Source organism: Bacillus rossius, chromosome 11 (assembly GCF_032445375.1).
Source record: "Bacillus rossius redtenbacheri isolate Brsri chromosome 11, Brsri_v3, whole genome shotgun sequence".
NCBI lineage: Eukaryota > Metazoa > Arthropoda > Insecta > Phasmatodea > Bacillidae > Bacillus > Bacillus rossius.
This window is the reverse complement of record NC_086338.1, coordinates 5,589,897-5,602,670: the sequence shown is the minus strand read 5'-3', so window position 1 is coordinate 5,602,670 and position 12,774 is coordinate 5,589,897. Positions and strand designations below refer to the sequence as shown.

The 12,774-nt window shown below is 45.2% G+C and overlaps 1 protein-coding gene across 2 annotated transcripts in view; it reads left to right on the top strand.

Annotated features, from left to right (window-relative positions):
• LOC134536595 (gastrula zinc finger protein XlCGF57.1-like) overlaps positions 1 to 12,774 on the top strand; it is a 256,297-nt gene that overhangs the window by 227,393 nt on the left and 16,130 nt on the right. For both annotated transcript variants that reach the window (XR_010075811.1, XR_010075812.1), the window contains exon 6: positions 10,725 to 10,915. The gene's annotated coding sequence lies outside the window, so the exon portion shown is untranslated. The remainder of the gene's footprint in view (positions 1 to 10,724; positions 10,916 to 12,774) is intronic.

Sequence of the window (12,774 nt, the reverse complement as noted above, 5' to 3'; positions counted from 1 at the left end):
CGAATGTTTAGGTACAAATGTAATATCATCTATGAAAATATTGAAAAGTAATGGAGAGAGAGTGCCACCCTGCGGGACTCCACATGGAACTTTAAAATATGTAGAATAACTGTTGTTGATGGAAACAAAAAAAACATCTATAATGCATGTACTCGGAAACCAGGTTACAAAATTGCCACATAAACCAAATTTAGCAAGTTTACTGAGTAAAATATAATGGTTAATAGTGTAGAATGCTTTCGCAAGGTCAAAGTAGCAGGCATCTACCTGACCCCTAATCGTTACATCATAGTAAATAGGATTTAGAAAGGACACAAGTTTGGTTGCTGTGGTCATACCAGTTCTAAAACCATGTTGTGAAGGAGACAGTCGGTTTTTGGACCATATGACATAGAAGATTTTAGGGATTTAATACCCCAAAGCACAAGACTTTCAGAAATAACGGGGACCAAAATGGTATCACGATGTGATGTTGATACATTAACATTATGATTGTGATTAGTAAATGAATATACATTAAAAAAATATTCAGCAAAGGTATTAAATAGCAAAACAGGGTCAGAAGACACAACATCATTAACCTTGAAAGAGTACTTTTCCCGGTAGCCATTTATCATTATTTTTACATAGTGCCAGAACTTTTTAGGGTAAGACCTTACTTTGTTATCAATATGTCGGGTCCAATTGATTTTGTCACGTTTGATTAGATATTTAACTTGCTGCCTGTAGAATGAAAATTGGGAATAGTAGGTCATGTTTCTTTTCTGTAATTTATGGAAGTGTTTTTTTAGCTTTTATATTAAATATTAATTCACTAGAGAACCAACAAGGGTATTTAGTAACTTTTTTTAGAAATAACAGGATTAAATTCATTCATACTGTTACATATGCAGTTAGAGAGTTGATCCACTAAAATTAACATCGGTAGATTGATAGAATAAAGACCATTCAAAATATTTAATGGAACTAAAAAGACCAAGATAATCCCCATCTTTATATTTTTTGAGATTAGTCGAAGAATTAGACTTATATGGTAAAGAGTCTAAAATTTATTTTATAAATAATGCTGGATGATAGAAGTCTTCTTTTACGAGTGGATGAGTTGCTTGAGACACTTCACAGTTTGATGAGTTAGAAAAAATTAAATCGAAACGATTAGGGAGAGGCTGATGGCCGGTTTCACCAATGTCCCCTAACTTTTAAGGGCTGCTTAAGGCATGTGTAAGGGCTGCCTAGCACATTGAATCGTTTCACCAACAGTTAAGGAACTCTTAAGTAATCTTAAGCATCCCTTAGTTTAAGTGGTGGAAATCGGGCCCCTAACTATTTAAGTGGCACTTACTGTCACAAAACAAGAAAAATAAAATGGATGCCGTGGAGGAATACGAAGAACTAGCCGAAGATGTACATTTTATTTTTGATATAAATGTTATTGCTGAAGTTGTGGAACATTTTTAAGGTGAACTTAATGTGAAATTCTTTAATATAAAAACATTCGAGAATGTTCGCATACTCCACTTTTATTTAAGAACTCATTTAATAAGGAAGTAATTAAAGGTTTTTCTTTTGAAAAGTCTTAAAAGAACATTTATTATAAGGAATTTTGTATGTGATAAAGGAAATAAACTGATATTTTTTTTTCATCTGCTATTAAAACTTAGTTTAAACTTAGACAAAATTACAATAGCGAATAAATTCTCCCATGCTGCGTCCTTTTCTTTGCTCGAAACAGCATCCGTCCTCTTATTTTCTATTATATTTTTATGCCTCTCAACTAGGCTCAACACCTTCATTTTCTCATCAGAAGAAAAGTTTTGCATTTTCATTCTCTTTGTTTCAAACATTTTCACACTACTTTGCAACGACCATATAGCTACTACTTTCCGTGAAAATACACTAACATCGTACCATCCAATTACCGCGAAATTAATAAACATTCAGATATTTGTTTACTGTTTAGTAAAAATATTTAATTGGCTTATGTCCTATGTCGAGTGACAACAAGTTCGAAGTACCAACCTGAAAACTATTAGTACTTATATCTGTACGAACCCTCACTCTATGGCAAGCCAGTCCCTAACTAAGCAACCCCTACATAAGTGAATGTAACGATGGTGAAAACCAATTTCGTGAGAATTGACTTTAAGGAATGCCTAAACTTAAGCAGTCCTTTGCTGAGGGCGTGTTTAGGAGGCGTTGGTGAAAACGGCCATGAGTGTTGTTGTATTGCATAAGGCAGAGGCTTGAAGCGAAATTGAGAAGACTCTGTGCCTTACGATTAGTGTTCACTTGTAAGTTATAATTGGACCAATCGATACCAGGAACGTTGAAGTCACCAAGGATAATTATTTCATCTTGAAGGGACGAAAGTTTGTCTTCAATATATTCAAAATACGATAAATACGTACTTAGTTAACTGTGTGTTAGGTGGTAAGTAGATAGTACCAATAATAACTTGTTTAGATGAATTACTTTTAATTTTAATCCATAAGGCTTTCACACCAGGATAATCAAGTGTATTAATTAGCTCAACTGAATCAAATGTAAGTTTATTTACTGTTATTAGAACACCACCACCATGTTTTTTTTCAATGTCAGTAGAGAATCTCTATCCTTTCTAAATATAAGATACTTGTCCGAGAAATTATGCGATTTTATACTCTTTCGTGGAACCAAGTTTCAGTTAAACAAATTATATTATAATCAGAAGTAAGAAGGTTTTCAGAAAAGACTGTTGATTTGGTTCTTAGTCCTCTGACATTTTGATAAAAAATGACACACTCCTTAGAAACTGAATGCAGGAGAAATATTAAGGTAGAGGTGTTCCTCCAGACACCCGGGATGAATTAGAAGCTGATGTAGATAAGGTAGATGTGGATGCATGCACAAACGCAATTAAGGGTTGTGGGCTTGATTTACTGACTTCAGTCGGATTCGTTGATTCAGAGACGTTAATTATTTGATCTGGGTACAACTTCCCGTAGAAAAGGCTAATTAAGCACCCACTTGGCCAAAAAACAATGTTATTGATCCTTAAAAAGTCTTCCTCCAAAACAGAAATATGAAAGGATGCATAGGAATTAAATTTTGTTCTTAGTTTGGTTACCTTCACTTGGGATGGATTCAGTTCATTGGAAATGTAATAGGTAATTTCATGTTCATTCAAAGATGGGTAAAACCTTGTAACAAATAATGCTTTCTTCTTCTGAAGGTTGGTTTGGATACCGTTTTAAGTGTAGACACATTCCTTAACCCCACTTGTGCTCTAGTATTAGCAGCAAGGACTTACATCCACAAAGAAACTTGCGCCGCGTCACTCATGGGAAGAAACCTTTACTAGAAATGTAATGAGTGGAAGGGACCATTTTAGTGCAGAGATGTCTATCTGATAACAGAAATGGCCAGGAGTATGATAGCACCGTGTACTACATGTCCGTGCTAATAAACCACCATAAGCGATCTGTGCATTCTTCTTTTAATTTAATATGGCATCCTGGGTTAGACTGAACAACCCAGGGAATCCTTCAGTTGGCATGCCTCTATCTCCGGTCACATGGCCAGACAGAAAACTGGCACCCATTTATTTCCCTTATGGACATTCAATCCCTACAGTAAGGCTACCGGAGTGTTGTCACTATAATTCACTTATTCAATTAGATCCACAGTCTCCACAGTGTTTTATGGAGGCATTACCTTTTCTTTGTTTGGCCTTTAGTGTCGCCTATGAGGGTCAATGTTTTATTATCCTTCTTTGTTCCAAGTCCCAGCTACTTCGAAGGTAATTTATTATCTTCTTTACAACAACCACATCTACAGACCGAAGTATGGTATCGTAAGGTGACGGAATAGAGATGATTAATTACAGTGGTGCGTGGTGGAGTTATTGTGTGGGTAAACTGTCTCACCCATTCCCGACTTAAGGTGGTTGGGGGGGGGGGGGTCCGGGGGCCCTCCCCCAGAAAAATTTGGATTTTTAGGTGCAAAATGGGGCTATGACTGTCCAACTGTACAAAACATTGAATGAAGAGACGCGTATGAAAACTATGCTTGCGACGGCGAACGTCCAGTTTAAAAAAATGCACGACTCACAAAACTCATGTTGAAACTTGCTTGAGAAATGTCTAAGTCTAAAACGCGATGGGAAAACTATGCGTCCGAAAAACTATGGTTACTCCCGCACGGCACAGCTCAAGACTACTGAAGACATGTCCGCTCTTACCATCGCGGAGCGATGTCTCCCGCACAACCGCTGTCTCTCATGCCGGGATGACGATTGCCTCTCTCACCAGCGCGGAGCGACGCCGCTCCCGTGACCGCTGCATCTCGAGCCCAGATGACGATTACCTCTCCCACTCTGCCTGGCACGCCCGAGCGCCCGTATCTTCCCAATCTCCCACGAGCCCACGGAATACGCGGATTGCCCACATGCAGAAACCATGGCTTAGGCGCCCGGTGAACAAATACAACAATAGCAATTACATAAAATTCAAATGAAAAAAGTTATTTACAATTAATAAAAAAATATATATATACAATAAAAATAAACGTCAAATCCTTGAAACAAAATAGCACGTCGCACAGCACCACACTCCCATTGCACTACTAATGCAAGAGAGGGCGCTGACGAGGGATAACGGCCTGAAGGACCCGGGAAGACACTTGGGTCGATGTCAAGAATACATGGCCAGCAAAAAAGTTTTCCAAGTAATGGGCAGCCTGTTAACCACTCATTTTTCGAATATAAATTACAATTAAAAAGTCTAACAAAAGATTTTCCTGTTGTTTTTATGTCTAAATCTGGAGTCGGTCTCCCCACTGCCAAACACGTTTTTTTTTATCTTCAAAAGAAAAATAATTAAAATCAGTACTCAAAAAATTGCAAATAACACAGTGGCTGTGTTCTCGGCAGGGGCCGGGTTGAGATTCCCGCTCCATCCCGGACAGCATATGATGCGGAACTCATAGCTTACCTTGTTGACATGTGGACGGCAGTCGCAGATGAAGTTTACATTCTCACTGGCTAGCACTTAAAACGAAAACAGTAAACACCAAAACAGAATAAAATGTTCTTAAAACGGACACTGTTGCGCAATGAAAACTTGCCTTATAAGTTGTAAAAATAAAATTTGTACCGGTATTTGTTTGTTGCACGACACAAAGCAACTTCTGCCTGCCGACGCGCGCACACACAGCTAAGGCCATCTTCTCTGGCTACAGCGGGCCTTGAGCGAACATTACCGAAGTAGTCTCACGAAGATATGCGAACCCTTTCACCCCCTCCGCCCGGTCTTCTCACCAGCCCGGCTTTCACATTACCATGGCAACTGGGTGACATGCTAACCGACGCGCCCGCTACGGTGATCGCATCGCATTGGCACACGAGATGTAATTACCAGATACCAAAAATTATTACATTACGCCAAGCAACATAACAAAACAACAGGGTAAGTACTGCTTACCTAGCATCTATTTAATACACACCACTGATTAATTACAACTATGGTTCGTCTCCAACACAATCAAGGCCGTTTCAAGCAATATCTGCATAATATTGTTACGAACGTGACATTGGCCGGGACATGTGCAGGTGCAGAGCTGGCTGGCGACTGCCGCAATATGATATGTGCCGCGCGCGCCTGGAAGATAACAAGGATTGTCGCTTTCCCCCCTCCTTCCCACCTATCCCCGCGCGGCGCCATGCCTTTGACACGTAACTGACACCGGACAGCTGGGAGTTGCGCGAGCCGCCGACACGTGTTTTCGAGAGATTTCTGCCATCTGGACGGCTCGAAGTGACGCGACAGGCCCCGGCCGCTCTCGTGAGTTCCAGAAATTGCGGCTGATAGATAAAACGAGGACGGCGGCCTCGAGAGAGTCAGTCAGTCGGTGACTGAGTGAATTCTCCCGCGGCGGAGTTTCCGGGCGATAGTGCCGCGGGTGCGGCAGAGTGGCGAAGTCCTTGGACGAAGGTTCCAGGGCAGGGAGTGAGTAAGTTCAGTGGAGTCGGGAGTTTTCCCGCGGCGGAGTTTCCGGGCGATAGAGTCGCGGGCGCGGCGGAGTCAGTGAAGTTCCGAGTGAGGCGTCGAGTGGGATCTCGGCGAAGGGAAGTGCGTCGGCGGCGGCGGAGTGCGGCGACGGGGTCCTGCGGCGGAGACCCACGAGGGGTGCTGCGGCGAGAGTTGCGCCAGAAGTGCGGCCCAGCGAGGTGTGTGAAACGAGTGACTGGGGAATTGACATTTCTTTACCTGTAATTAATTATCTGCCAATTTAGAAGATTATTTGTAAGTGACAAGTAGTAGTAATAAATAAAACTGTGTGTGTGATAAAAATCTTTAATTGGGCTATCCTTTACGAACCCCCGCTGGAAAATCGTAACATTTTGGTGTCAGAAGTGGGATAGCCCTAATTAATAGATTTTGGATTTTGTTACATTATTAGAATAATAGTTAAGGATAGAATTTAGTTTACGAGAATATAGTTAGTGTTTAGAACTTTAGTGAATTTGAAATTTTCTACAGTTAGTTTGAGTATCCTGTAGTCAGTGTTAGTTTTGAATGTAATAGAGTTATTGTTAGTTTAATTAGAAGGTTCGACTAGGTCATTTAAAATTAAGAACAGTATTAGAAAAAAATTATTTAGGCTTTTAGTATATGTGGACAAGAAAGATGGCTGCCGATGAGCTTAAGAATGTCCTGGCATTCTTGGCCGAACTTAAGAGTGGCCAGGAAGAAATGAAGAATGAAATGAAGAGTAACAGGGAAGAAATGAAGAATGAAATGAAGAGTAACAGGGAAGAAATAAAGAATGGCCAGGAGAAAATGGAGAATAGGCTGGACGAGATGAAGAGTAGCCAGGAAGAAATGAAGAATGAAATGAAGAATAGCCAGGAGAAAATGGAGAATAGGCTGGACGAGATGAAGAGTAGCCAGGAAGAAATGAAGAATAAAATTGATAATTGCCAAGAAGAGATGAAAAAGAAGATCGATGATACCAGCAACCAGTTGGAAGGCAAACTACAGTGTTTAGAGCAACATGTGGCAGAACATGAAGAACTAGTAGCACAACAGCTGGCCCAACTCGAGCACACCACAGAACAGCGAATATCAGCAGTAACCGAAGAATGGCGTCGGATGCTAAAGGATGCTACATGTGCTACGAAACTAAGCAGTTATTCTGGAGATGTGAAGGTGGAAGCCGCAACCTGTCATTCAAAGTTCAAGCCACCCACCTTCGATGGCCAAACCTCGTGGGCTGTCTACAGAAGACAGTTTGAGGCAGCTTCTGAGGTAAATGGCTGGGGCGAGGAGGAGAAGGCTACAGCACTTGTCCTGGCCCTGCGAGGACCTCCACTCGAGCTGCTTCAGACTATACCAGTACCAGAGCAGAAGAACTATGCAGTACTGGTGGAAGCTCTCGAGTTAAGGTATGGCGACCGACACATGGGCGAGGTATACAGAACAGCCCTGAAGACACGTCAGCAGCGGCCCTCAGAAACATTCCAGGAATTCGAGGCTGAAATTGAGCGTCTTGTGTACCTCGCTTATCCAGATGCACCAACAGAATTTCGACAACAGCTGGCAACCAGTGCTTTTATAGATGTGGAGGTTCAGCAAATTCTTCGGTTGGCCCGCCACAAAAACATTCGCGATGCTCTTGTTCACGCCCTGGAAATCGAAGCTGCCTGCATTGCCTCAAGAAACATGAGTATCAGAGCGAGAAAGGTAGTGATAGAACCTTACCAACAAGCGAATAGCCACTCAGATACTAATGAAGAGATTATACTCGGAACATTGAAGAAGCTGTTGAATAGATCTCAGTTTCAGAAAACAAGGGGAAGACAGCGGTGCTTCGTCTGCAAAGAACTAGGACACATCCGGCGCGAGTGTCCGAATCGTGGTAGGAACCCCAAGGGAGAAGTACATTGCTGTGAGACAACGATCGAACAGGAGAAGAGTCTACCGGTCCGACGGAGAAGAGGTCGCCCACGGTGTTACGCGTGTCGAGAAAGAGAGCACGTCCAACATGACTGCCCGAATCGTGTGAAGAAACCGAAGGAGGAAGGACAGCGATGTAATAGCGGGATTAAGGAGGGTTATAACTCACTGGTTAAAGGAACAGGAAATCACCTAAGGTGTTCTGCTTCTACGTGCCGATAAGGGTATTCTCAAGGGAGGTGCCCGGAATGGGAGCATGTTCAGCGGGGTTGCCTGGTGGAAAGGGAAGCGCCACAGCAGCAGGTGCGGAAGAGTGAGACCCATAGTCACCGCAAAGCTGGCATATGGACCCGGAAAGTCGTAGGATGGCCGCGTTGTTACATCTGTCAAAAAGTGGGCCATATTCAGTACACCTGCCCGCTGCGTAGGATGGCTTCAACGCATGGCTCACAACAGCGCTGTGTTACCTGTTCGGGACGAACAGGTTTAAGGAGGGGGCAATGTTACGAACGTGACATTGGCCGGGACATGTGCAGGTGCAGAGCTGGCTGGCGACTGCCGCAATATGATATGTGCCGCGCGCGCCTGGAAGATAACAAGGATTGTCGCTTTCCCCCCTCCTTCCCACTTATCCCCGCGCGGCGCCATGCCTTTGACACGTAACTGACACCGGACAGCTGGGAGTTGCGCGAGCCGCCGACACGTGTTTTCGAGAGATTTCTGCCATCTGGACGGCTCGGAGTGACGCAACAGGCCCCGGCCGCTCTAGTGAGTTCCAGAAATTGCGGCTGATAGATAAAACGAGGACGGCGGCCTCGAGAGAGTCAGTCGGTGACTGAGTGAATTCTCCCGCGGCGGTGTATCCGGGTGATAGTGCCGCGGGTGCGGCAGAGTGGCGAAGTCCTTAGACGAAGGTTCCAGGGCAGGGAGTGAGTAAGTTCAGTGGAGTCGGGAGTTTTCCCGCGGCGGAGTTTCCGGGCGATAGAGTCGCAGGCGCGGCGGAGTCAGTGAAGTTCCGAGTGAGGCGTCGAGTGGGATCTCGGCGAACGGAAGTGCGTCGGCGGCGGCGAAGTGCGGCGACGGAGTCCTGAGGCGGAGACCCACGAGGGGTGCTGCGGCGAGAGTTGCACCAGAAGTGCGGCCCAGCGAGGTGTGTGAAACGAGTGACTGGGGAATTGACATTTCTTTACCTGTAATTAATTATCTGCCAATTTAGAAGATTATTTGTAAGTGACAAGTAGTAGTAATAAATAAAACTGTATGTGTGATAAAAATCTTTATTTGGGCTATCCTTTACGAACCCCCACTGGAAAATCGTAACAATATAAACCTTTCTGTTACTCCAGCTTGTAACTGTGGATGTAAAAGGTAGGATATAAATCACATATTGTTTCAATGCAATCTCCTGCAAGTTCGAGATTTTATGTACAGGAAGTTTATCGGATAATATATATCCTTCCTATAATAGGGAATGTGTACTGTCATCTTTAAACATCCAGGCTTACGAAGCTATATATAAATTTCTAAGTGTCAATAACATCTTCTTGTAACTTTTATTTTCCCAATGTCTCTATGTTATGTCTATTTCACATTCAATTTCCTCGTCCGAAGCTGCCATACAGACTCCATGATTACTATCTACGCATTAGGTTTGTGATGTCATCTTTGTTACACTACATCATCTGTATCATTCTTGCAACATTTGTTGTCAGCTTATGTACCAATTTTGAGAAGAAATGTTAGCTAGCTATTTTTGTGGAATACAGAGTACCAGGCTTGTTTATGGCTGCAACTTTGTGTTGATGAAGTCACGGGGGTAGCACACGGTCGTGCGCTTGACGAGTGGTTCCATGTATTCAGACCTCGAAGGAGGGGGGGGGTTAGAATAAGCTGAACTGTCTGGCCGCCATATTGGTAGATTCCACTTTCGATTAACACTCATAAGATTGCATTGGGCAGGTGGTGGTGTTGAGCTTCAAAATTGGTGTAAATGTGTATTTAGTGGCTTAAAACTAACATTTCATGAAATATTGATATAAAAAACGTGTAGGGCCTACATGATCTGCCACCTTTATTATTTCATGTTACTAGATGTGGGATAAACGAAAATGCTTGTGTAGCATTTGGCTGTAGTAACCGAACTGGACCAAAATCTAGTTTTCAATTGGAGAAAGAAAGTATTAGTAAAATCTAATTTCACAGGTAATTATAGATTTTATTATTATTAGTTACTGTTCTATGTATTGTTTGAAGCCTGCTTTCGGTTGATGTGCTTGTTAAAGTATCACCAGTGAGTTATTTCTACATTTAGGTTATATTAGAAAGTAAGAGACAATTATTCAACAAATTAACACTTTCAAAGGGTATTAATTCATGCATTTCATTTTTTTTTTACTGTGTCATACATTTATGTCCTATGACTGCATTGTCTTTCTGTGTGTCATTTGTTTGCTCAACAACAGTTTTACTAGCCTAAATTACATTACCATGACGTCGACCCAAGTGTCGACCCAGCTCTCACAGCCCGTTATGACACGCCAATGCCTTCTCCTGCCCTGTGTCGTGTGTGCGCCGAATAATGCAGTGTGGTTTGGTCAGGGGGGAGGGGGGCGGGCGAGAGAGATTCGCGTGCCAGGAGAATCAACGGTAAAAGACGAACTTTCTTGAAAGAATGGATGCTGTTTTTACAGCAGGACAAATCTTGTAAATATTTTTTAACATTATTTTATTGTATTTACTTAATTTTATTGTTTGAAGTGTTTATGTTTTGTTTTTATCATTGTTCACTAGGCGACTACCTCACACCTGTCTGCGACACATCAGGGTCGGCGCGTGACGCAGGAAGGAGGAAGAGATGAGCCGCCGTGCGCCGCGCCGCAGCGCTTAGGGGAGTTAGTCTTTGCCAGGCAGGCATGAGAAGTGGTCGCGTCACGAGAGGAGTCGTGCCTCGAGACGGTCGCTGAGCCTTGAGCCAACCAGCAGTAAGTGGACTTGGCGTCGCGACGCAGGTGTAGTGGCAGCTTGGAGTCAGTATCCGAATGTTAACTTGTTCATATTTATGCAGCGAGGATTAGGAGCATTTATGCTGTACATAATATCTTGACTTGTCCCAGGCAGAGGGGAGGAGCGGGAGCGGTCCCCGAACAGGGGTCGCTGCCCAAGAGCAGGGGAGGGTCGGGCAGAGAGGAGGAGCAGGAGCAGTCCCCAAGCAGGGGTCGCTGCCCAAGAGCAGGGGGGGATAGGAAGGAGGAGCGGTCCTCCAGAGAGGTCGCTGCCTAAATAATACTGCTCAAGTTTTTTTTTTTTTTTTTTTTTAACAAAGGGGACTCCCACTGAAGGGAGTCACCCACCAAAAAATCCATCATTTAATAAAAAAGGGCACAAGGTACAATAAAAGATTGGTACATGGGCACAAGGCCTGCAAGGTGACAATAGTCTTTATTCAACAACAAAGCAGAGCTTCCCCGACGAGGTCGTCCTTGATGCTCAGCTACTTATTGATGGGCGAGTTCTTCACGGCTGCTAGGGGGTCCTCAGGGCTCGGATGGTGCCGCGCCGTTGATGGGCCGGCGCGGAACAGCGGAGAGAAGATCATCATGGCGGCGCCGAGGAGGATGGGGTTCCCACAGTGCTACCAGTCGGCGTGGAGGCCCCAGGGTCATCTGTCTGGTCCACCGGCCGCGCCTACGTCGTCCGGCTGTCCTTCGCTAAGTAAGTGATCGTAACTGAAAAGCGGACGTCGTGGGTGCGGTGCGTCGGGCGGCGGCTCCGCCAGCTGCCGAATGTACGGATTGTCGCTACGTCGGCAACGACGGAGGAAAGTGTCGGTCGTCTGACAGAGCAGGTGGTGGAGGTGCGGAAGTCCCGTCCTGTCCAACAGTGTCTGGCGGAGCGTGGCGCGAGGGAGGCCGAGGAGAAGGCGGGCACCAAGAAAATATGAGCACGTGACAGGTCGAAGGTTGGAACGAGATGAGTGAACCCAGACCGGGCAGGCGTAGATGAAATGTGAGATGACATATGAGCGATATGCGGTGAGGCGAACTGGGAGCGGAACGGCAGAGGACGGCCTGAGTACGGTGGCCAGCTGGGCCAAGATGGCGCGGGACTTGGTGCGGACGGATTCCAGGTGTGGAAGAAAAGTGAACGAACGATCGAGGGTGACCCCGAGATAGCGGAGGGTGGGCGACCAAGGGACGACTACGGTGGAGATGCGGGGGGGGCGGTCCTGGTGAGGATGAAGACGGGAGAAGATGATAGAGCGTGATTTGGAGTGATTCAAGCCAATGCCGTGCGCAAGGAACTGGGCGTTGAGTGAGGTGAGTCCGCGGGCAAGGCGGTCGCCGAGCAGCCGCTCGGAGATGGAGGAGGCGAGGAGACAGGTATCGTCGGCGTACTGCACCAGGTAGGTCCCAGGCGGGGGCTGCAAGTCGGAAATGTGGAGGGCGAACAGGAGAGGCGAGAGAATGGCGCCCTGGGGGACGCCGGCGAGAATGGGCCGGGGTGCGGAAAGCGTCCCCTCTACTCGAACCCGGAAGGAGCGACCCCCCAGGAACGAGCAGAGGAGACGGACCAGGTGCGGCGGAAGACCGATGGCGGAGAGGCGAGAGATGAGTTGGGAATGCGGAACGGAGTCGAATGCACGGGCCAGGTCCAAGAGCACCATGCCCGTGTGTTGCCGCCTGGCGAACCCCTGCACCACCAGGAGTTCCACACGAGCAATGGCGTGGGTGGTGGAATGACGGGGGCGGAAACCGAACTGGTGATGGGGGAGCAGGTGAAGGGTGTTAACTTGAAGAAGAAGGCGCCGGTGGATGACTCTCTCTGCGATCTTGGAGAGGAT